The sequence below is a fragment of the Nyctereutes procyonoides genome, unplaced genomic scaffold (assembly GCF_905146905.1).
Source record: "Nyctereutes procyonoides isolate TBG_1078 unplaced genomic scaffold, NYPRO_anot_genome, whole genome shotgun sequence".
Taxonomy (NCBI): Eukaryota; Metazoa; Chordata; class Mammalia; order Carnivora; family Canidae; genus Nyctereutes; species Nyctereutes procyonoides.
The window spans coordinates 92457871-92484428 of record NW_026575125.1 but is presented as its reverse complement, the minus strand read 5'-3'; the positions used below and the strand labels follow the sequence as shown (position 1 = coordinate 92484428).

Here is a 26558-nt window from a genome sequence, read left to right as displayed (position 1 = left end):
CACTTTGAGACCAAACTGCCTCTAAGAGCCATGGTGAAGTCATGGACAGCCAGCCTGTCTGAAAAAGCCAAACATGGCCAAGATCTTTCCTGCAAATTTGAGTAGCTTTAGTCTATGCTTTTTTCTAGGTGAGATGACTAGCATCACCAATCAATAGGCTTGCTTATGAGGTAGCTACACAGTTTTAACAATACTATTCATGAACATTATTGATAATTCATGGTGTAACTGGTTTGATACACTTCAAGTAGCTGATTTTTTTATGGAAAAGGAAAAAAAATCAGCAAAATAAGAGCACATTCATTCACTTAGAAGTCAGCATCCAAGGTAAAAGAATTCTCTGTTGGACTTGACATCACTCTCATCCTGATACTTGCCTATTCTCTTCTCAAAGAAGTCTTCCCTTCCAGTGAAATATTCTCCATAAAGTCAAATGGATTTTCTGCTCTGAAAACCTTGCTAAAACCAAGCTCCAGCATAAGTTGGTCTGCCACAAATTCAATATACTGCTTCCTTAAAGTGCAATTCATCCCAATGAGCTTCACTGGCAAGGCCTCCATGAGGAATTCCTGTTCAATCATAATGGCATTAATTATTTCCTTCATTCTCTGCTCTGAAGGTTTGTGGACCAGGTCTTTGAACATCAGGCAGTCAAAGTCACAGTGTAAACCCTTAGCTCTGCTAATAAGTTCATTGGAAAATTGCTTCCATGGCAGCAAAGGCTATAATCCATTCTCCATAGGTGGCCTCTTTGTTCCCAATCCAATGCAAGGTCCGATCTGCCTTCTTCTTTGTACAAAACATTGTCTCAATGGCATTGAAGAGAAATTCCCTTTCTTTAGAATCTTTAATATAAGTGACAATGAGGAGGCTATACATCTCAGAATTGATGTTTTCCATGACAGTTTGGAAGCCATAGAAACAGAGGGCTTCTATAATCTGAACTTCTTGGATAAACCACTCCACCAAGTTATCTTTTTACCATGCCATCACTTGCCACAAAGAAAACCAAAATATGGGGTATAAAATATCTCTCCTCAGGCTTCGGGGATTCCCAATGCTGAATGTCCTTGGAAAGATCCACCTCTTCAGCTGTCCAAAAGGAAGCCTCAGCTTTCTTATACATCTGCCAAATACCATGGAACTCGATAAAGAGGATGACAACATGACGAGGGTTTTCTCTGAGTAGTGACTCATTCTCCATGCTAGGGGCAAATACCTCAGTTTTTGCTTGGCGGGCTGCTGGAAGATCCTCCTAGCAGTCCTACTGGCCAGCAGGCTGTCCTTCTGAGGGCAAGGGACATGTTCTCCTCGTCTGCCAGGCTGAGCCTCTTGAGGGGTGAGAGCTGGAGCTGCTGCTGCTGCGGGGCCACAATTGTGGGAAGCAGTAGGCAGATGGAGACGGTGGTCGCATAGAGGAGGCAGGGCAGGTTGAGACATCATACAGGTCCTAGATTGTCCCTTTTATTATTACAGAGTGTCCTTCTTTGTGTCTTGTTACAGTCTTTGTTTTAAGGTCTATTTCGTCCAATATAAATACTGCTACTCCAGCTTTCTTTTGACATCCATCCCCTCACTTTCAATTTGCAGGCATCTTTAGGTCTAAGATGAATCTCTTGTAGGAAGCATACAGATAGGTTTTTTTTTTAATCCATTCTGTTGCCCTGTGTTTTTAGATCAAAGCATTTAGCCCCTTTACATTCAAAATAATTATTGATAGATATGTATTTATTGTCATTTTGTTTTTTTGTGATTGTTTCTGAAGATTATCTCTGCTCTTTTCTTGCATTTCTCTCTTTCATGGTTTGCTCCTTTTCTTTAATGATATATTTGGAGTTTTTTCTCTTCATTCTTTGTATATATATTAGTGGTTTTTAATATATGATTATCATTAAGTTTGTGTATAGCTTTTTCTGTATATAGCAGTCTATGTTAAGTTGATGGTCATTTTTGTTTGAACCCATTCTTCTCTCCTTCCCACATTTTAGGTCTACATTGTCATATTTGACATCCTTTTATGTTGTGAGTTCCTTAACTGATTTTTTACAGATATTCCTTTTTCCTGATTTTATGTTTCCTACCTTCATACTGTCACTTTTGGTCTCTTCTTTCAATTCAAAGAGTCTCCTCTAACATTTCTTGCAGGGCTGATTTAGTGGTCATGAACTCCTTTAGTTTTTGTTTGTATGGTAAACTCTTTATCCCTTCTTCTATTCTGAATGACAGCCTTGCTGGATAGAATATTCTTGGCTTCAGATTTTTCCCATTCAGCACTTTGAATATATCAAGCCACTCTCTTCTGGCTTCCCAAGTTTCTGTTGAAAATTCTGCTAGCCTTATGGGTTTTCTCTTGTAAGTTACAGACTTCTTTTATCTTACTGCTTTTAAGATTTTTTCTTTATCATTATATTTTGCAAATTTAATTATAATACATCTTGGTGTTATCTACTTTTGATTTTGATGAGAGTTCTCTGTGCAGCTTGGATCTAGGTGTTTGTTTCCTTCCCCAGATCAAAGGCATTTTCAGCTTTTACTTCTTCAAATAAATATCCTGCTCCTTCTTGTCTCTCTCTTCTTCTTCTGGGACTCCTATTATATGAATGTTATTACATTTGATGGAGTCACTGAGCTCCCTAAGTATTATTATTCTGTGAAATTAGTTTTTCTCTCTTTTCTCAGCTTGATTACTTTCCATTACTCTGTCTTCTAGGCCACTGATTTGTTCTTCTGCTTCTTCCAGCTTTCTATTCATTCCATCAAACTTTTTCTTACTTTGTTTATTGAGCCCTTTATCTCTGCTATGTTATTCTTTATCTCTGTGTTAAGAGCATCACTCATGTCTTCCACTCTTTTCTCAAGTCTAGTGAGTACCCTTATGATCATTGCTTTAAATTCTCTATCAGGTATGTTACTTATATCCATTTTGCTTAACTCTCTGGCTATGGCCCTGTCCTTTTCTGTCATTTAGGATCCATTTTTTTTCTCCCCATTTTGTCGGCCTTTCTGTGTATTTAGAAAGTTAGCTATGTCTTCTGCTCTTGAAAGTAATGACTTTATGAAGAGGAGGTCCTGGAGTGACCTAGTACGCAATGTCCCCTGTTCACCAGAACCTGGCACTTCAGGAGAATGTCCTATGTGTGTTCCATAGGCCCTACTATTGTATCTGAGTCACTTTTGCTTTCAGTATAGTCGTCTTCACTGACTCTCTGCCTGTTGTGGGCTGTGCTTTTTCTCTGTGGTGTTCATGGAACCCAGGTAGGCCATCTATGAGTTTGCATGCCCACCAGGGAACTTGGGAGTAGAGCAACAGTGTTAGCACAATTTGTGCTGGGCCACTAGTTCCTATACCAGATCCTTGAAAGTGCTACAGTATCTGGGGGTCTGCACAGGGGTCGCTGGGGGCATGAGGCTGGGCCTGGTGTGTGGTGGCGGCTGGGTAGGATATGAGTAAGGCTTTAACAGGATTTGTCCTGAGCCCAGGGTTGAGCCTAACAGACTTTGAGTGGTGAATTCTCAGAAATTTGGCCTGGTGCACTGCTGGTGGGTTAGGTAGCAAGTGTCTGTGCAGAGCTGCCTCCTGCAGGCGGCTCTGTGTTTATGCTGGGGAGTGGGGGGGGGGGTTGAAATGGCAACTGACAGCTCCCTTATTTTCAAAGTGCTTCAGTATGCTCCGAAATCAGTATAAACAGCTCTCTTTCCCGTTTGCCCCAGTGTTGTGTAAATTGCCCTTTTAATGTTGCTTCTGTGTGCAGACTGCATCTTTAGGGTAGTGATCCAGCTATCACTCATCCCCCTGCCTCACTCAGTGCTGAGTCAATTGATTTTTAAAAGCTCTAGGCTCCAAGTACCACTGGTGTTACAAACTCATGGAATTCAGGCATTCTGGTTTTTAAAGCCAAACTTTGTAGGAATAAGTCTTCCCTGTGTGAGGATCCTGATATGAAGGCTTATTTCTCTGCCTTCTGTGCATGCAGCTCTCTGCCTCCTGTGGGCAACCTTCCTCTACCTTTCTGACCTTTTGGATATAGCTTTTGGATATAGCTTTTTGGATATAGCTTCTTCTCTATATTTAGTTGTGGAATTTGTTTTGCTAGTCTTTGGATTGCTCTCCAGTTTGTTGACTTGGATGTGGATGATATCTAGTTGTAAATGTGAATGGAGTGAGCTCATGGTCCTCTTATTCCATCATCTTCCCAAGCCCCTCCAATGCTGTTTGCTTTAAAGTTAACTTTTCTGATATATACATAGGTGACCCACCTTCGATTTTGTGAATCATCCATTTTTATCCATCCTTGACATTTAGTCATCATATTGCTAAAGGTGTTAGGCAGGTCTCTTGTAAATAGCATCTAGCTGGCTTTAAATAATTCCTTTTTATGAGTATCCATCTTTCAACCTGAAGTTTAGTCAATTTATATTTATTGTGATTACTGGTATGCTTGAATTTATGTTTGCTATCTTATTTTATTTTTTATATTTACCATGCTTTTTAAATTTGCTCTTTTCACCTTCATGCACTCTATTGGATTGCTTAAATGTTTCTTATTCTCAACGATTTCGGATAGTTAGCTTGTGAACCTATTGCATTCTTCTTGCTTCTGTCACCCATTTCTTTCTCTTTCTCTGAGAGTAGAACCATGAACTTTTAAAAATTCCTGTTTCATTTTATCATTGAAATTAGCAAACCATTTTGCTAGAAGTAGAAGTTTGTAATTAATATTTTGATCCCATCTGTAATTATTCTTGGTGGATGATACAAACTAAGAAACCTATTTTTAAAAAATTTTCCAAATTGCCAACCAATTTTTTTAACATCACCATTAAAGAATTCCTTCCTTTCTCATTGATTTGAGATGGTGTTTTTCAGATACTCCATTCTCTAGATTAAGATCTGAGACCTTTAAAATGTCATATAGATATGTATGTTTATTCTGTTTATTCTTGTATTTTTATCTTATTATTCTAATGATTAGAGTTTTGGAACATACATTAATAGCAGGTAATTTAACAGTCTCTTCATTATCTATCCTTTGCAAAATTTTGTTGACTATTATTATGTTTATTTTTCCAGCTGGATTGACAATTTCAAAGAAAAATATGTTTCAAGTTTTGTTGTGGGATAATAATTTCATTTTAAGTTATCATGTGTGAATATATTCCCATATGTACTTCAGTAAGGTCACACATGTGTGTTATATATATTCTGAATTCTTGTTTATTGCTAAGCATTTTTATTATTATTTTCTAGATTAAAACTAACTTAAGCAAAATAATATTTATGCATTTATTTTTATTTTAAAATTTTATTTAAATTCAATTAACTAACATATAATGTATTATTGGTTTCAGAGGAAGAGGTCAGTGATTCATCAGTTGCATATAACACTCAGTGCTCATTACATCACATGCCTTCCTTAATGTTCATCACCCAGTTACCCCATCCCTCCACCCTTCTCCCCTCAGCAACCCTGTTTGTTTCCTATGATTAAGAGTCTCTTATGGTTTGTCTCCCTCTCTGATTTCATCTTGTTTTAGCCCTATGATCTTCTGTTTTGTTTCTTGAATTCAAATAAAATTTAAAAAGTGGAGTTTTGCTAGTAAGAAATAGAGAATAGATATTAATAGGCAACTAGCAGTGCTTGCTTCCTCCTATCATCTGTCACTGTTAACAGTTTCTGGGTTTTGTTTTGTCTTTCGTCTTTTTCTTTACTGATTTTTTTCTATATGTATATAAGTATATACCTTTGTGTGTTCTATAATTTTAAACATCGTTTAACACTTGTTCTATATTTAGCTGAATTAATGCTCACGATCAGTCTTCTTACATTGTTATTTTCCCCCCATGGTTTTCTAGTTTGCCTTGATTTTTTTAAATCTTTTTTTTCTTTATTTATGATAGTCACAGAGAAAGAGAGAGAGAGAGAGAGAGAGAGAGAGAGAGAGAGAGAGAGAAGCAGGCTCCATGCACCGGGAGCCTGACGTGGGATTCGATCCCGGGTCTCCAGGATCGCGCCCTGGGCCAAAGGCAGGCGCCAAACTGCTGCGCCACCCAGGGATCCCTAGTTTGCCTTGATTTTGACTTCAAGTGTTTTTCATAATTGCTCATGTCTACTCTATTTCTTGTGTTTCTACATGTTAGAAATGGTTCGCAGTTACCTTTATGTTTGAAAGATAGCTTGCATGGGCATAACGTTCTTAAGTCATTATCTTTCCCTGAAGATTTTTTAAAATATTATTCTACTATATTTTAGCAGGAAGCTTGAGACCTTATTTCCACTTATAAGCTCTTATTTCAATTTATAAGGAATTATTTTGTGTAAGTGTCAAAAGAATTCTTGGTTTGATTTTGAAGTTAGGTAATTTTACAAAGATTTGCCTTGTTAATAAATATTTCTATATCAGTCTTTCTTTGGAACACCATGGACCCATTCAATCTGTATACTCAGGTCTTGTTTTTATATCTAAATTATCAAGTGGGCTGGACTTAATGAATATAATAACCAATTTTATTTATCTTTCACCACTGTCTTCAAGCATACTTTATTGGACATTTCTTTCTTGCACCCTAGTGACATATTGAGCAGATAGTGTAGCTTTTTGGCCATTTTCAGGCATTAATAAAAACATATAATTTTTAATGTATCAAAAGATAATTAAGAGTCTCTTATGGTTTGTATCCTTCTCTGATTTTGAAAGGACTCAATCTAATCTAAATAAAAGTTCTATTTTACATCCAACTTAAAACTTACTCCCTTTCTTCAGCTCAGGCCCTGACCAAGCTTGGAAATTTGGATTAGGAAAGGGATCGTTCTACTGCTTCTGGATGGGGCAGAGAGAACGAATGAAAGGTTAAAATGTCTATATTCATACTCACTGAATGCCAGCAACACTCCCACCCCAGTCATTGTGACACTCTAAAACACCCCCACACATTTATAAATGTCCTCTGGCAGTGAGTATTTTCAATCCAAATGGTTTTGTTCTCTGAGTGACATTTGGCAATATCTAGAGACATTTTTGACTGTCCCAAATGGAGAGGCCAAGAATACTGCTATACATCCTCCGGTGCACAGGATAGCCCCCACAACAAGGAATTAATGTGGTACAAAAATATCAGTAGTGTTGAGATTGAGAATCTCTGCCGTAAGTGAGTAGAAGGTTATACTATACCCAGTTGAGAATCCCTAGAATACTGACTGGCTAGCAAGGAAGCCTGTGTGTTACAGGTCTCTGTGTAATTATATTGTAGAGCTAGCTGACTGCCAATGACCTTTTACCCCATCCCCCATTCCCTCATTCAGCCCTTATTCCTCTGCCATTCCACAGGCTTAACAGAGCTCAGGGACACAGTGTCTATATTTAAGAAACTATTGGTTTGGACTGTAAGGAGGTGCATCCCTTTTTACAGAACCTTTCAAGTTACCAAAGATGTGCTGAGACTTGTGTTCTACTCTTGGTTTTCTCATTCAACCAGTTCAAATTTTCTCTGCATTGGATAACTTTATTCATAGATTATGATTTGAAGTTTGCATGTATTTTACTTTTATTGAGAATGTAATTTTTTTCTACCTTTCACTTTTCTCATTGTTTTCAGCTGGTTTCAGAGAAAAGCATCTGAGCAAATTACCTTTGCCTTGACATCTGTAACCTCAAGTTATTTATATGTGATTAATAAATATTTTTCTTACTATTTGAAATAAATCTTTTCCATAGTCTACTTTATAACTGGTTATTTCTGGTAGAAAAATATTTATTCAGTGTGAAACTAGTTACCTTATTAAATCATTTAAGGGTTCTATTAATTTTCCACTGGAAACCCACTGTTTTTCTAGGTTGGCAGTGATCCAATACTGAGAATTTTATCAGCTCTTTTCCAATTATTAAAACCTTTGTATCTTTTATTGTGTCTTCTGGACTTGGCCAAAAATTTTAGAACTATATTATATTAAAATTTGTGGTAACAAAGAACAATCTTTCTTAACATTGAGAATTCCACTAATGTTAGATTATTATTCAGTCATGCATTCATTCCTTCATTAACTATTTTTAATTACCTACCATGTAATAGCACTGTACTAGATGCTGTGCATATAGTGAAAGTAGTAGTCCCTGCCCTCATGGGATAGATAGTCTCAAGGTGATATGAATGTTAAACAATCATGAAAATAAATTTATAGTAAATTCTGAAGTGATCTAATTTAAATTAGATATCAGGAAAATCTACTATAAATAAAAATTATTTAAAGTGAGTCCTAAAGAATATGCAGGGTGTTGGTCAGGGAAAGAGCATTCTAAGCAGATCAGTATGCACCAAAGCCTTGAGATCTATTGTTTGAGGAACTGAAAGGAAGCTAGTAGGGCTGGATCTTAGTGAATAGGAAAGAGTGCGGACCAGAGATGTAGCTTGAGAGGTTATCAGTGGTTGATAATTCAGGGCCTTGTTAAGCCTTTTGCATTTTCTTTTAAATTAATGAGGGACAGGTTGTACTATTTACAAAGACCAGGAACATTGGAAAAGGGACAGATCTCTTTCGGTGGGATAATAAGATTAAGTCCAATTCTAGACATGCTGAGTTCCATACACCTATAAGAAATTAAATGCCAAGTAAGCATATAAATATTCTGTACACATTTGTATCTCAAAGGAGAGGGAAGTGGAGGAAGAAACTGAGAAGGAGGAGTCACAAGGTTAGAAGGAAAACTAGGGAGTTTCAAATGTACAGAGTGGTCAACTCAGTCAAAATGTCAAAAAGTCAAGTAAGATGAGAACTGTAAAACATCTATTAGATTTAGCAACATGGAAGTCAATGGGGACTACTTAAGTATCAGATATTTCAGTGGAGTGATGAAGATTGAAGCCATGGAAAAATGAATGGGAAGTGAGAAAGTGGAGTTAGTGTATAAATAGCTCTTTGGGGAAACGACTTTGTTGAGAATAGACAGAGATCAATAACAGGAAAATAAGTGGGAACAAGAAAAAATTTTATCTTAGATGGGAGTTAATAAAGTATCTTTGAACACTGATTATAAAGATCCTGTAGAGATGTGGGAAGAGATGGGAAGCAGAGCATGTGCAAAGGATCTGGTCTTTGTTAGCATGAGGACTATTTTCAATTATAATTAAGGGAAAAAGGAAGAAGATAATCACAGTTGACAAGATGGGGTAATTTCCATCTGAGGACTATTTTCAATATGAAATATGAGACAAGATCATCCTCAAGAGAAGGAAGTTAAGCAGTGGTGGAAAGTGAGTTTAGTGACTTAAGAGAAAGTTTAAAAAAATAAAACTAGTTATTGCGGAAAAAGAGCAAACTTACTAGAGAAACATATTAAGACTTTTGCAGTGTTTAAAGCCAAGTTGATAACTTGTCATAAATTTGTAAGCAATGCCCAACTTTTATGGCTCTGGAATTTTCTCTATCAACCTTTCAATTGTAGGTACACATTATAGGAGTGGTAGGCTTCATTTTACTGGCGTTAAGAGAGAAGAGAAAGAAAGGAGCATTAACAGCATTTTCGAAAGGCCAGTAGTAATGATGAGCTATCACATATACTGAGTAGGGAGAAAGTGAGGTAGGAAGGAACTAAGAAGTAGAAAATGAAGAGGTCAGTGGAGATCTCAATGAAATAGAAGACCTGATTCAGCAAAACTAGGTGAGCTAGTGACCTGGAAGAAGAAGAAGTTGTGTTGGAGAGTGGGATGTCTGAATCCGTGATTTCAAAGAGGATACAGGTTCTTATGACAACAAGGTAATTCTAAAATGTGACTGGGATTAGGTGGCTGAAATAGAATGGAGAAGAGTATGTTTCTGTTCTCTAGCAAAGGGAAAATCAGAGGCCCAAAATTTTCCCTTTATGGGTGGTGAAAGTTGCCCTTGGCAATTTACATTTTGCCTGCCAGTCATTTTACATTTGCTTTAAGTGGGTGGCAGCAAGTATCTTTGTTTCTAAGTGCCTGGACCAGATACCTTCTGCAACATACTTCAGATTATGCAGAAAATTGTTCCAATTTATAATTTCCTACAAAAACCCTGACACAATGAGTCATCTGCCTGATTTCCTACTTTGGGTCCTTTGAAATCTGTGTTCTAAATCTTTCTGTTCCTTCATGACTGACTTCTTGCTCTTTCATTACATGAATTGGCCTGTTTTGCAAAAATTGAAAAACGGTGGCACAAATTCCTGTTATTTTAAAAAAATTTATCACAATGTGTAAAATTTCAGTATTAAAATGGTTCCTGCAGAATTTCCGGGAGTTCATTTTCTTCCTTTGCTTAGCATAAACCAAACCCACTGCAGACTGGTGGGCGTTCTGGCAATAAAGTATAGGATTCGGCATTCAGAGACATTTCTCTGAGCCAGCGGAGCAAGTCACAGAACTTGAACTCTTCCTGAAATCTTGCTTCACAAGACCACAAGTACCAATGCCCTGGCTTACCATTTCATTAATGGTTACCATTACCATTACCATTACCATTACTAATTTTCCTTTGAGGATAAAATTTGTTTCCCCATTTGAGGCCATAATAAAACTCTTTCCTCTTCCCTACTTCTTCTTAAAGGTAGCCTTAAAAATGTCAGTAGAATTCAGGGTGGATGATTCTGCATTCCATAAGCTTCAGTAAGCCCTAAGTCAGGTCTCTAGCTCAATCTACTTTCTTCTCTTATAATTCTGCCCACATACATGGTTTTTACTTTAATCCTCACTCTGCTGTTTCTGATACTTAACTCCACTACTACATTTATGTGTACGCTTGGTACATTTATGCAATTGCTCTCATATCATCCTTAAGTGGCTGTTTTAGTGGTTTCATGTCAAACCAATTTCTCTATTTCAGCTGGAATTCTCCCCAAGGACAGGGCCATGTCCACATTTTATATCCCCATACACAATACAAACTGGAGGCAAATTGAATAGAATCTTTGTTATTTCACTTTCTTATAAATATGCTCTCTGCTTTGAGGAAGAAGAATCATATTATTAGAAAACTAGTTCACATCAGGGATTTAAGCAAATTCACAAACATGAAACCCTCCATTAATGTTTTAGGCTCAAGTCCTATTTGACACCGTGTTCCTTTTCCTTTCCTGCATCTATAGTAGTTGATAGAGAATAGAGTCAATTTCCCACTTGGAAAACTAAGACTTACTTTGGCTTCATTGTTGAGCCTTTGTTTTACTCATTTGTGCTGCCCTGTCACGCTAGCCTGGGGCTTAAAAATGGAGAGGGAACCTTTGGGTTTCACAAAGCAAAAGCTAGAAAATTCTATAGCTGTATACAACAACCCTATCCTCTCTTACAATTATTCAAAGACTATTATAATGCATAGAGTAAATAATGCCATCATTTATAAGCTTGTCTAGATAGAGGACAGGGACTGCTGGCTTCATCTATCTATTCCCAACAGATCAGCTAATAGGGCCTCAGTAAATTCAAATTCATTTCATCCCATATTTATTGAGTATCTACTAGATGCTAGTTACAGTTTTAAGGCTTTAGACACAAGACTGAATAATAGAAGAGTCTTGCCCTCACTCAGCTCACAGTCTAATGAAGGAGACAGGTAAGCAACCAATTACAATGCAGTGTGGTAAGTACTCTGATAAGGAAAAACACAGAATGTCTTAGGAACACAGAAGACAGACATTTGACCTAGTGAGGGAGAGGTGATAGGTTACAGAAATCTTTAAGTGAGAAATTTTATAAAATCTATGAATCTGTGCCAACCTAATTCAGGCTCCACCAATAAAATCGTGTGACTTTAAGGAAATCATATAACCTCTGTGTGTGCCAGTTTTCCCATTGGTAAAAGTAGGCCAATAATATCTTCTCTGAATGAATCAAGTGAAGGGATATTAAAGTGCTTCAGAAAATTAATGTCAATTTATTTTCTGTTATTACTAAAGGTACTCACGTAGACTGGTAGGAACATAATGAATGCATTTTAGACTCAGTAGTCAGATATTGATGGATTCAAGGCCTGGTTCTGCCAATGGACAATTTTGAGCAAGTTATTTCATCTCTCCAAGGCTCATTTTCATTATTTATAAAATAGGAATTCATGAGATTGTTGTAAAGATTAAATGAAATAATGTGTGTAAGTTGCTGCATACTAATCATTCAATGACTGTTTGATAATATTGATGATGATGGGGATGATTATAATGATGTAAAGTAATAAGTGTAGTGCTTGGCACATAAAAGTTATTACAATTATTAGTGTTGGTGAAATGGGGTCCTGAATATTACTTTGATTATTTTATTCTGTCAGTGGCTAGAGGCTGCATCCTTAACCCTTGCTGTACATCATTTATTATTTTCTCATAGTCTGTGAGGGGACAGGAATCCTCCAAGATTCTGCCCTCTATTATTCTCTTACTATATCTGCTAAGCAATTACCAACACTCCTATAGCTTCCATCATGATCTTTCCGCATTAATCATAAATTGTCATCTTTAACTATTTCTCTGCCTATGTCAGTGGTTCCCAAAAGTTGGTGCTCATTCAAATCACCTAGAGATCTTCTAAAACTCCTAATGCCAAGGTTGTGTACAACCTTGTGTACAAGGCTGTGTATTAATAGTAATAATTAAACATCATTATTTTAAAAGATGCCCCAAATGATTCCAGTGTGGCAAGTTTGGGAACCACTGACCTAGGTCCAGGTACATACTTAGAATGTTCTGTTAGAAATCTGGATGGCTCTTTATTATTTTTTTTATTGGAGTTCAATTTGCCAACATATAGCATAACACCCAGTGCTCATCTCATCAAGTGCCCCCCTCAGTGCCTGTCACCCAGTCACTCCCACCCCCCGCCCACCTCCCTTTCTACCACCACTTGTTCGTTTCCCAGAGTTAGGAGTCTCTCATGTTCTGTCTCCCTTTCTGATATTTACCACTCATTTTTCTCCTTTCCCCTTTACTCCCTTTCACTATTTTTTATATTCCCCAAATGAATGGGACCCTATAATGTTTGTCCTTCTCCGATTGACTTATTTCACTCAGCATAATACCCTCCAGTTCCATCCACGTCGAAGCAAATGGTGGGTATTTGTCATTTCTAATGGCTGAGTAATATTCCATTGTATACATAAACCACATCTTCTTTATCCATTCATCTTTCGATAGACACCGAGGCTCCTTCCACAGTTTGGCTATTGTGGACATTGTTGCTAGAAACATCGGGGTGCAGGAGTCCCGGCATTTCATTGCATCTGAATCTTTGGGGTAAATCCCCAGCAGTGCAAGTGCTGGGTCGTAGGGCAGGTCTATTTTTAATTCTTTGAGGAACCTCCACACAGTTTTCCAGAGTGGCTGCACCAGTTCACATTCCCACCAACAGTGTAAGAGGGTTCCCCTTTCTCCGCATCCTCTCCAACATTTGTTGTTTCCTGCCTTGTTAATTTTCCCCATTCTCACTGGTGTGAGGTGGTATCTCATTGTGGTTTTGATTTGTATTTCCCTGATGGCAAGTGATGCGGAGCATTTTCTCATGTGCTTTTTGGCCAGGTCTATGTCTTCCTCTGTGAGATTTCTGTTCATGTCTTTTGCCCATTTCAGGATTGGATTGTTTGTTTCTTTGCTGTTGAGTTTAATAAGTTCTTTATAGATCTTGGAAACTAGCCCTTTATCTGATAGGTCATTTGCAAGTATCTTCTCCCATTCTGGAGGTTGTCTTTTAGTTTTGTTGACTGTATCCTTTGCTGTGCAAAAGCTTCTTATCTTGATGAAGTCCCAATAGTTCATTTTTGCTTTTGTTTCTCTGGCCTTCATGGATGTATCTTGCAAGAAGTTACTGTGGCCAAGTTCAAAAAGGGTGTTGCCTGTGTTCTCCTCTAGGATTTTGATAGAATCTTGTCTCACATTTAGATCTTTCTGCATGGCTCTTTAAATTACACTTTTCTGGCAGCCTGGGTAGCTCAGCGGTTTAGCGCTGCCTTCAGGCCAGGGCATGGTCCTGCAGACCTGGGATTGAGTCCCACGTAGGGCTCCCTGTGTGGAGCCTGCTTCTCCCTCTGCCTGTGTCTCTACCTCTCTGTCTCTCTGTTTCTCATGAATAAATAAAATCTTTTAAAAAATTACACTTTTCCAAGATTCATCTCATTATCTCTCCCCCTACAATCTGCTATTTCTCTCAAATTCCACATTCCTATATTTTACCCAGGCCTCAAATTTAGAGGATATCAGTCAGCTGAACAACTACTATAGATTATATTTCTGATATAGAAATAATTTTGACCTCTCCTTTTCTACTCCCATTACCACCAGCTTCACTCAGGGCCCTGTTTTTTTTTTTTTTAAATTTTATAAATTAATTTTTATTGGTGTTCAATTTACCAACATACAGAATAACACCCAGTGCTCATCCCGTCAAGTGTACCCCTCAGTGCCCGTCACCCATTCACCCCCACCCCCACCCTCCTCCCCCTCCACCACCCCTAGTTCATTTCCCAGAGTTAGAAGTCTTTATGTTCTGTCTCCCTTTCTGATATTTCTCACACATTTCTTCTCCCTTCCCTTATATTCCCTTTCACTATTATTCATATTCCCCAAATGAATGAGAACATACACTGTTTGTCCTTCTCCGGTTACTGTGGCCAAGTTCAAAAAGGGTGTTGCCTGAGTTCTCCTCTGGGATTTTGATGGAATCTTGTCTCACATTTAGATCTTTCATCTATTTTGAGTTTATCTTTGTGTATGGTGCAAGAGAGTGGTCCAGTTTCATTCTTCTGCATGTGGATGTCCAATTTTCCCAGCACCATTTATTGAAGAGACTGTCTTTCTTCCAGTGGATCGTCTTTCCTCCTTTATCGTATATTAGTTGAGCATAAAGTTCAGGGTCCACTTCTGGGTTCTCTGTTCTGTTCCATTGATCTATGTGTCTGTTTTTGTGCCAGTACCACACTGTCTTGATGAACACAGCTTTGTAGTACAACCTGAAATCTGGCATTGTGATGCCCCCAGATATGGTTTTCTTTTTTAAAATTCCCCTGGCTGTTTGGGGTCTTTTCTGATTCCACACAAATCTTAAAATAATTTGTTCTAAGTCTCTGAAGAAAGTCCATGGTATTTTGATAGGGATTGCATTATACGTGTAAATTGCCCTGGGTAACATTGACATTTTCACAATATTAATTCTGCCAATCCATGAGCATGGAATATTTTTCCATCTCTTTGTGTCTTCCTCAATTTCTTTCAGAAGTGTTCTGTAGTTTTTAGGGTATATTTTGAGAACCATTTGAATGGTAAATGGTTCTCCAACCTTTTATTTTCAGGTTGTAGGTGTCCTTCTGTCTAAAATGATCTCTTGTAGACAGCAAATAGATGGGTCCTGCTTTTTTATCCAGTCTGAAACCCTGCGCCTTTTGATGGGGTCATTAAGCCCATTCACGTTCAGAGTTACTATTGACAGATGAGTTTAGTGTCATCATGATATCTATTTAGTCCTTGTTTTTGTGGATTGTTCCACTGAACTTCTTCTTAAAGGGGAGTTTTAAGAGTCCCCCTTAAAATTTCTTGCAGAGCTGGTTTGGAGGTCACATATTCTTTCAGTTCCTGCCTGTCTTGGAAGCTCTTTATCTCTCCTTCCATTTTGAATGAGAGCCTTGCTGGATAGAGTATTCTTGGTTGCATGTTCTTCTCATTTAGGACCCTGAATATATCCTGCCAGCCCTTTCTGGCCTGCCAGGTCTCTGTGGAGAGGTCTGCTGTTACCCTAATACTCCTCCCCATGAAAGTCAGGGACTTCTTGTCTCTTGCTGCTTTAAGGATCTTCTCTTTATCTTTGGAATTTGCAAGCTTCACTATTAGATGTCGAGGTGTTGAACGGTTTTTATTGATTTTAGGGGGGGATCTCTCTATTTCCTGGATCTGAATGCCTGTTTCCCTTCCCAGATTGGGAAAGTTTTCAGCTAGGATTTGTTCAAATACATATTCTGGCCCTCTGGCCCTTTCGGCGCCCTCGGGAACCCCAATTAAACGTAGGTTTTTCTTCCTTAGACTGTCATTTATTTGCCTTAATCTGTCTTCATGGTCCCTTAATTGATTGTCTCTTTTTTCCTCAGTTTCCCTCTTTGCCATTAACTTGTCTTCTATGTCACTCACTCGTTCTTCCACCTCGTTAACCCTCGTCGTTAGGACTTCTAGTTTGGATTGCATCTCATTCAATTGATTTTTAATTTCTGCCTGATTGGATCTAAATTCTGCAGTCATGAAGTCTCGTGAGGCCTTAATGCTTTTTTCTAGAGCCACCAGTAGCTGTAGAATAGTGCTTCTGAATTGGCTTTCTGACATTGAAGTGTAATCCAGATTTTGTAACCCTGTGGGAGAGAGGGCTGTTTCTGATTCTTTCTTTTGAGTTGAGGTTTTCCTTCTAGTCATTTTGCTCAGTGCAGAGTGGCCAGAAACAAGTTGTATTGGAACACGGGGGAGTATCACTGGTCCGTCTAGCTGGTCTTCTGGGGGAGGAGCCTGTTGCGCTGATTTTCAGGTGTTAGCACTTGGGGGAGCTGCTCTGCCCCTGCCTGCTGCAGGGCTCTGTGGGGGTTGTTTACCCCGTTGGGCCCCAGGAGGATCAGCCGCAGTTGCTATGGCAACTCTGGAAGCCTGGATTCAGCCTCCGCAGGAACTACGGGGCTCGGGGCTCGGGCTCTCGGCTCTCCGTCCGCAGGGCCTGGAGGCTACGGGGCGGGGCCGCTGATCTGCTCAGCTCGGGGCAGGAGCGTCCTTGCTGTCCTGGGCCCTCCCGGCCTCTGCCTGTCCCGGGGGAGGCCGGATCCTGGGCTGTGTCCCGGCGCCCTGTGCTCCGGGGCCTGCGCTGTTGGATTCGCGCTCCCGCCCTGCAGCTCCCTCCCTGGAGCCGCTCCCGAGCCCCTCCGAGCTGCTCCGGTCGGTCCCCGCTGTGCGCGCTGCAGCCCTTAGGGAGCTCGTTGCACTCTTCCGGGGCGCAGGTGTCTGTTAGTGTCCCCGGGAGTCCGAGGGCATCCCCGCCCTCCTGGGTCCTGCTCCAACTCCCTGCGAGCCCCTTTCCGCCCGGGAAGGTTGGTGCAGCTCCTGCTCCTCCGGGACGGGGCTCTCCTGTCCTGGGGACACTCGCCCCGGCCTCAGCCCGGCTCCTCACGGTCAGGGCCCTGTTTTATATCATTTAAGTAATCACAAGATTCTGGAATCACAAATTTTAGACAGTTTAGGTTATAACAGTCAGTTCATAAGACAAACACTTGAAAACTCTCTTAGGATCACATCACTTTGGAAACTGACATCATGTTGCAAATGATCCAGTGCAGCCAATAGTTGCTCTAGGATTAGAATGGCTCACTCTTCTTTGAGCACTAGATAAAGCAATTGTCTTGAGTTTAGGAACAATGTTAAACCAAAACAAAATGCATATGTTTTAATTATAGAATCATGCTCAGTATGGTGAGATACTCATAATATGAGAGTCCCAGAAGAACTGAGAGACTTGCCAAGTAAACAGCTTACTCATGTTCCTATCTCATACTCACTCCAGGTTATAAATTTCTTGAGTCAAATGGTGTACAAAAAAATATCACAATGTTTTATATATGTTATTTTCCTTTTTCTATTGAGTGTATAATTAAATATGTATAGGTTAAAGGTAGGTGTGTGTGTGTGCATGTGCACATGCCTATGTATCTGTGTGTGTATGATGTGCCTCCACTTTAGTTAACAGTGACTTTCTCCCCCTCCCCCACATATTTCTTCTCAACTCTAATCCATTATATACACTGCTGCCAGTTAACCATCCTAAAGCACAGTCTCATCACATGACTTTACAGTTCAAAAATCATCAGTGGCACACCATCACTTACTGTAATAAGTTAAAATTCTTCAATCTGTCATTCAGAGAATCCTGTGATCTGGTTCTGAGTCTGCTTCTGTAGTCTTACCAACTACTAGTCTTCTTCATGGATCATATTCCCCAGCCAACCTGAAGTATTCCCTTTCATTTGCCACCTTGATACTTTTTTTCATGCTATTTATTCCCTTTGTCTGAAATATTTCACCACTGTCCTATCTAGACTGGATGAAATACTATGTTTCCTTCAAGACCTAGTTTGAATGGAAATTTGGAAACTTTTCTGGATTCTTTCTGTCATTTCAATATATATATTGAAGACTATATATATAGCTTTTCCTGGAGAACTATGACTGTATTTTCCTCATATGATTCTGTATCACTGACTATGCCTAGAACTGTGTCACTTGTAATAGACATCCAGTGAATAAATTAAAAAATTAAAGCATTTAAACCAAAAATAACTTCATGATTCCTCCTCCTCTCTCTCTCTGACCTCTGCCATTTATTCATTATACAGTGTCATTCAGTGTTATTTTAACAACCATGTTGGTAGTTCCTTTATGAGATGACTCAGATTTTTAGAAGAAATGGAAACTCAGGGATCCCTGGGTGGTGCAGCGGTTTAGCGCCTGCCTTTGGCCCAGGGTGCGATCCTGGAGACCCGGGATCGAATCCCACGTCGGGCTCCCGGTGCATGGAGCCTGCTTCTCCCTCTGCCTGTGTCTCTGCCTCTCTCTCTCTCTCTCTGTGACTATCATAAATAAATAAAAAAATTAAAAAAAAAAAAGAAATGGAAACTCAAAGCACAGCAATTATATGAAGCATTGAGGATGGGGGGCAGGGTACAAAAGAAACTAATTAAAGTTAATTTAATTACAGCATAAGAAATAACATGGCTTAAATACCACCATTAGGCCCAAATATGCTGAGTCCTTTTGAAGGAAATCTGAGCATTGAACACCCTTACTTTGCTTTGCCCAATGAGAATAGTTAACGCTCAAGTAGGTAAAGAGCTATAATAAATGGGCCAATTTGCCCCTAATAGTAAGTGGGAGAAAAAAGAAATACGTCCTGTCACATTCATTGTCCATTTTGGGACTCCAGGATACTTTTGCATGGCATTTTTAAATGTGCATTGGAATTTCTTTACCAAAACTGACTCAAGCATCAAAACAGTGGGGACAGAGTACAATATTAGGCCATCTGGGAAGCCTCCAGATGTTATGATGGAAGTAAAATGCTCAATGAGTATCTTATCATTATCTGTCTCATTAGTAGAATTTGCTGCATTAGTGTCGGTGTTGAGTAGCAGTATAAAAGCAAAAGTGAGTCTGATAGAAACAGGTAAACAAAACCTATCCTGTGAAGAAAAAGTAAATTCAGGATTTTGTTCAGAGTCATATACCACAATAGGAACAGAAATCATCATGTTTGAGTTGGCAACGTCCATAAGTAAATACACAGGCATTACAAGGAGGTAAACACAAACCAGAAGTTTGAGAGATGGACTTCTCTGCTATGAGTACCTCGCCAAAAAGCCTTGAAAGCATGACTCTCAATTCTTGGAAGTGTGTTTTGCTCAATAGAAGGAAAAAGGAGAATGGAGTAAAGAAACTCAGTGCAGTAATAACTATAGCATCTATGTAATCAAAGTGTCTTTGAACAGCTTGAATCTTGGTTAATAAAGACATGCTAAATATCTTTCTCATGAGAGAAGTTTCAAAAAAAAAGTCTATCATGATGTCAGAAAAGCAGAGACTTTTAAAGGATAGACAAATGAACCAGTTTTGGAATGGTTTTCTTTATCACTATATTTAAGTATTGGCATTGGATGCAAGTATTACAACCACAGTAGAGCAGTTTTATCAGTCAATCGATAGTTTGACTGAGGCCGATTGTCTTAATGGTTAGAGTATAATGATAATGAGGTCCAGAATACATATCTCCATATAAGCTTTACTTTTTATTGCCGGTCAGAGATTTCAGCCCTAATCTTGACCAGCCTCTGGACAAATATACCAATGATCATAATGGAGACTAGTTTAGATACCACGAGATGTTTCATAATGGTGCATTCTTACAACTTCAGAAATATCTTAAGATGTATGATATGAAGATGGAAGAGCCTATATTAGGATAGGCTAAGTATGTTGCAGTAACAAGCAAGATCACAAATATCAGTGGCTTAATACAACAAAACTTTATTTCTTATTTAGACAGAATCCACTATGAGTCCTAGATGACTCCTAAAAGTATTTTTCCCCCATATGATGATTCTGTAATTCAGGTGCTTTGGTCTTTTGGCCTTGCCTTCTCAAGGCCTCTTTCATGAGTGTCATGGCAGGGAAGAAGAGGTACTGGCGAATTACACATGATTTTTAATTGCTTGAGAGCAGAAGTAATACAGTATTACTGCTCATATTTTATTTTCAGATGGCTCTATCTTATTACATAAAAGCTGATAAATGCAGTCTTTCCCTTCTCTGTTCAGAAAGAGAAGCTAACTAGATAGTGGTGACCTGTAGTATAGCAGACACTTGCATTGTCCTACTTAACATCCTCACAGCCCACCTGATTTTAGCACAGCTATAATAGGCAGTTTATCTCATCCCAAGCACTCTGTACAGCTTCTCTACTTTTGCACCTTGGAGGTATCTCCAAAATGTTGGAAGGCTGCTCAACTCACACAAAGGTATAGCCTGGAAAGGTGATGAAGTTTAAATGCTTGAGGCTAACCCTTGTCAAATGGGGTATAGGAGGTCAGTGGACAGAAGTTTCAACCATCCAGTCCTTCGGAGGGAAAACTATGAGACGCTTTCTAAATGGTTTCTCACAAGGTCTCTAAAGGGATTGAGCCCCGCCTTGTTCATAGGGTAACCAACTCAATAACATAACACTTTATTGGCTTCTGAGGATCACTTCCCACATAAGGTATCTGTATCTGTTCTTACCTCAGGCTTCCCTATCAGGATAATACAAATTAAGACAACTAGTAATGTCTACCACAAAGCTAATGCTTCATGGAATGGATTGGGAGCCAGGAGGTCTGTGTTTAGAGCTCAGTCCACCATTCACTAACTTCATGACCTTGGGCATGTCAATTCTCATGACAGTCTCAGTGGTTTTTTTTTCATCTTTATAATGAAATCTTCAGATTAGCAAATCTGTAATACCATTTCCAAACCTGATACTCGTAATCCTGGGATTAAATTCTGACTCTGTTAAGGATTATTAAAACAATCATGGAGATCAGTGATTCTTCATCATCCACGAATAAAGAAGAGAAACTTATTTTAAATGTTATCCAGAGGGTGCTCAATTAGATCCAATAAAGGGCTGCTTGAATATAGAAATTTTACTAATGATTTTTAAGATTGAAATTACTGCATATATCTGAAAATTTCTAACTATGTGACTCTCCTACTTTGATTCTATGAAGCTATTGGGGCTGTGGCAAAAATCATTTACTGACATATTTAATGATTTTGTTGCTCTATAATGGCCTCTCTATCCCCCTTTTTCAAAGAAATCAAAGAGGCAAATATCAATAAATAAATTCATTTCAAGGATTTGGTTGAAATGGCATTCCAGGGGATATCCATGTTTAGCTCCTGCTCTTATATTAATAAGATTAGCTGATATTCAGTACTATATGCCAGATATTGAGTTAAGTGCTTAGTATCAATTATATTATTTAATGTTCACAAGGATAAATGAAATTAACACTAATATAAAATATATTTTACTGATGAGAAAACTAAAGCCCAGAGAAGTTAAGTTTATCTTTCCAGGATCACATAGCTAGTGAGTGTCATAGCAAGAACTCAAAACAAGGTGTGTCTAATTGTATTGCTTGAGCATCTAACTATATTGCCACATGGTCATGCCAACTGTAGAGTAATCATTGATGATTCCAGTATAAAACTTAAGGTCTTACGTGAACATTAACAACAAAGCAAACAAGCAGGCAATAACTTCTTAAAATCTCTACTTATTGAAGCAGACATGTGTGCCTATGAATTTAGAAAATTCCTTACCACAATTAGGAGAAATTAAGGTAATTTCTATTTCCTACCCATAGACTTCTGATTATTTGTAGTATCACTTTACTGATGTGAAAGTACTTGAAAATCTTAATGACTTGGAGTTGGGGTTAACCTTGGAAAAAATTTCCAAAGCTTTTAAGAAAATATTCTTCAAGTACATACAATTATTTAGTCTTTTGATAAATATATATTTATGTTCAAATTCTCAGACGTATTTATTATATTTCACAAATAAAAAGTGAAAAGATTATTCTTTGTTTACTTAAGAGATCTAAAAGTATAAATAAACAAAGAGAAATTCACCGAATACATTTGCTTTCAGGCTTTACATCATGCAACTATAGAAAGGGCTGATGCTATCACTTCTTTGGATCCTCTATTCTGGAAAGAAGGTAACATGTGCTGAACAAGTTGTTTGAGGAAAGATGGTTGGATGAGGCTAATTAGAAACCAGAGCCGGGGGCATCACAATGCCAGATCATCAAAGCTGTGATGATCAAGACAGTGTGGTACTGGCACAAAAACAGACAACAGACATATAGATCAATGGAACAGAATAGAGAACCCAGAAATGGGCCCTCAACTCTATGGTCAACTAATATTCGACAAAGCAGGAAAGACTATCCACTGGGAAAAGGACAGTCTCTTCAATAAATGGTGCTGGGAACATTGGACAGTGAAGTGCAGAAGGATGAAACTGGACCAGTCTCTTACACCATACACAAAGATAAACTCAAAATGGATGGAAGATCTAAATGTGAGACAAGATTCCATCAAAATCCTAAAGGGGAACACAGGCAACACCCTTTTTGAACTTGGCCACAGCAACTTCTTGCAAGATTCATCCACGAAAGCAAAAGAAACAAAAGCAAAAATGAACTATTGGGACTTCATCAAGATAAAAAGCTGCACAACAAAAGAAACAGTCCACAAAACTACAAGACAACCTACAGAATGGGAGAAGATATTTGCAAACGACGTATCAGATAAAGGACTAGTATCCAAGATCTATAAAGAACTTATTAAACTCAACAGCAAAGAAACAAACAATCCAATCATGAAATGGGCAAAAGACATGAAGAGAAACCTCACAGAGGAAAACATAGACATGGCCAACACGCACATGAGAAAATGCTCTGCATCAGTTGCCATCAGGGAAATACAAATCAAAAGCACAATGAGATACCACCTCACACCAGTGAGAATGGGGAAAATTAACAAGACAGGAAACCACAAATGTTGGAGAGGATGTGGAGAAAGGGGAACCCTCCTGCACTGTTGGTGGGAATGTGAACTGGTGCAGTCACTCTGGAAAACTGTGGAGGTTCCTCAAAGAGTTAAAAATAGACCTGCCCTACAACCCAGCAATTGCACTGTTGGGGATTTACCCCAAAGATACAGATGCAGTGAAACGCCGGGACACCTGCACCCCAACGTTTCTAGCAGCAATGTCCACAGTAGCCAAACTTGTGGAAGGAGCCTCGGTGTCCATCGAAAGATGAATGGATAAAGAAGATGTGGTCTCTGTATACAATGCAGTATTACTCAGCTACTAGAAGCGACAAATACCCACCATTTGCTTCGATGTGCATGGTACTGGAGGGTACTATGCCAGGTGAAGTAAGTCAGTTGGAGAAAGACAAACATTATATGGTCTCATTCATTTGGGAAATATAAAAAGTAGTGAAAGGGAATAAAGGGGAAAGGAGAGAAAATTAGTGGGAAATATCAGTGAGGGTGACAGAGCATGAGACTCCTAACTCTGGGAAACAGACAAGGGTGGTGGAAAGGGAGGTGAGTAGGAGGTTGGGGTGACTGGGTGACGGGCACTGAGGGGGGCACTTGAAGGGATGAGCACTGTGTGATATGCTATATGTTGGCAAATTGGACTCGAATAAAAAAATAACTAAAAAAAAGAAGCCTACCTTTTCTGGTATCACAGGGACCTATCTGCATAGAAAACTGCCTTTTTATGAATTCTCCAGAAGCGTGAATGTCTTATTTCTAAACTAGAAGCAGGCTGGTCATGTGTGTCCTTGTTTTGAACAACTTGTTGAGAAGGCATTGCATTTTGAGCCTGCCTAGCATCCACAAAAGAGAGTTGGTTGAGATGTTTGTGCAAATACTTTGAAAGTATGAATTTATGTGTATAAATGTTAGTCACGGTTATTCCTTCTTTTGGTAAGAACAATTTTCCCTCTCTTTTGACATATTATGTGCATATGAAGTCCCAGATTTTTGTAAAACGGTAATTGTCCCCTCAACTTTTAAAGAGCCTCTCCTTTAGGAAAGTATTGAATCAGTAGCACCATAGAAATATTTTTTTTAAAAAGGCACGGCAAAGACAGACACCTTTCAGGGCCAGTAAAATTGGAGTCTTTTATCTTTTTATGGTCAATTTACATTTAAATGGAGAGACCCTTTAGTGCTGATGTAGGTGATGGGGGAAATAGTGTCTGCATCCTGAATAATAAACATCAGGGGGAAATGTCAGTTTTTCAGCCCACTGGCACATTTTGTTGCTATGACAACAGAATGCAAAGTGTTCTCTTAAAGGGAAACATGACAATTTGTTGGGGATTAAAGCAAAATGCACTTAACATAATATATTTAAATATATTTTGAGATTCATAAGTACCAAGGATATACTGAAAAGAACTTAGAGTTCTCTGATTTTGAGGAGATGAAATTATGAGAAGAGCCATGCTGAGGGTAGTGAGGAGAAGCATTAAGAACTTCTCTGTCTCTAATTCCTCTTAGAACCCACAGAACCACAGCCATTAGTAGGTCCATCTGGTGTGGAACCAGAAATTGGCACCAAATGGAGGTAGACATTTAAGCAGGCTGTGTTTTAACGTTCTCACTGCATACATAATTTTTCTATATGAGCCCATGTTAATTATTTTTTAAACCATTAAACATGGCTTGAACTCAACTAAACTGAAAATTAAAATTTTCCATGTTACAAAGTGGCACCTGCCTACCTGTTAAAAGATGCAATGCTAAAAGATGGTTATGGAGATCCCCCATTTAAAATTCAGTAAATGTAGGGGATAAGAATTTCCCAGTGGTGGAGAATATATTCTACTGATTTATATTTTAGCTCAGGTGGGGTTCAGATGTTTGATCTTAACACTATCAGTTCAAAATAGTCCTTGGAGAGCTTTTGCTTCCATACCCAGATAAGATGTTTGTAGCCCATGGCAGATATCACTTAATTGATCATGGCACTCTTTTATGCCAAGCCTGGAAGCAGTTTCAGCATCCTTCTCAACACAGTGCTCTAGGCAGCCAGCAGCCACTATCTATTTTTTGGAATTAGCACAAGAGATGAAACCAATTTGCTAACTCTGCTTGATTCTATGAAACAACTATAACTCCTGTCTCTTATTATGGGTTTGGGGATTCAAAAAGTCAGCTCAAGTCTTCCCTCTTCCAGTAAGTTTTCCTGATTGTTCCAATCCATATTCATTTTTTTTCTTTCTTGGAAAACCTTATTAACTTTATAGTTAGTATCACATATTATAGCCCATAGTTACACCATGGATTTTAATTCTCTCCACAAATATGTATTTGGGAGGCTTTCCAAAATGACAATTATGGCAGAGCATTTATCAACAGTGCAATTTATGCCTCCTTCTACATTGGCCATGACACTAGAATGTCAAGATTGCTGATTTTCTATCCACAGCCATAGAGGTCGCTGGCTATTCAAGAAGGGGAAAAAGAAATGGTTGAGGGAGGCATTTCTTGTTTGGCTCAGGGACTGTGATCAAAATGAGAAGTAAAGTTTTTCTTTGGTGTCCTACAACAACCCATTATCCCATTTCCATACGTGGGACCCCATTCCTCCTATAGCAGAAGAACAGTATCTCATACATTGTTTTTTTTTAAGATTTTATTTACTTACTCATGAGAGACACACAGAGAGAGGCAGAGACATAGGCAGAGGGAGAAGCAGGTTCCATGCAGGGAGCCCAATGTGGGAGTCAATCCTGGAACTCCAGGATCACACCCTGAGCCGAAGGCAGATGCTCAACCGCTGAGCCACCCAGGTGTCCCTCTCATAAATAAATTGTGATGTGGAATTTCATGTTACTCTTCTGAAAGTATTTTCATTCCTAAATAGGAGCAATACTTAATCCAAATAATATATCTTCGGTGAAAGCATTCCAGACATTATGATTTTAGAGGGTATAGGGGAGAAAATATTTGGAGGCAGGATGGCCCAAATCATGACATTTGAATAACCACCTACTCTAACTATACATAAGGCTAATGTTGGTAAATGAATGGCAGCTTTACTCATTCAGTTTGATCTATATTGGCATAATGCCATAGCATGCTTTATGACTTGGACACCTGCATTTGGTTATTGAAAGCTATTATCATGTGATGAACCAATGGAAAAAGTTGCTATTGAATTGTCACTAGTCACACTGAAATGACCATGGAAACAAATTCATTAGCCCGATTTGCAACTAGTCATTGCATGTTAGTCTAGAAAAATAAAACTGTATGCTGGATGATCAGACCTCAAAAGTGCTACTTCCTTGGTATTTCTTTAAGCACAGTCAATCCTATGCAAAATTATAAAGCAGACAGTTTGTCAGAGGAGGCTCTAGACTCCCTAAACTCCTACAGTTTTGGAGACATCTCCCTCACTCTCAGGGGCTTGAGCCCTTGCC

The 26558-nt window shown here is 38.7% G+C and overlaps 1 pseudogene; it reads right to left on the bottom strand.

Annotated features, from left to right (window-relative positions):
• Nucleotides 1-308: 308 nt before the first annotated feature.
• On the bottom strand, nt 309-3405 carry LOC129518058 (ribonucleoside-diphosphate reductase subunit M2-like; annotated as a pseudogene).
• Between the last annotated feature and the right edge of the window lie 23153 nt (nt 3406-26558).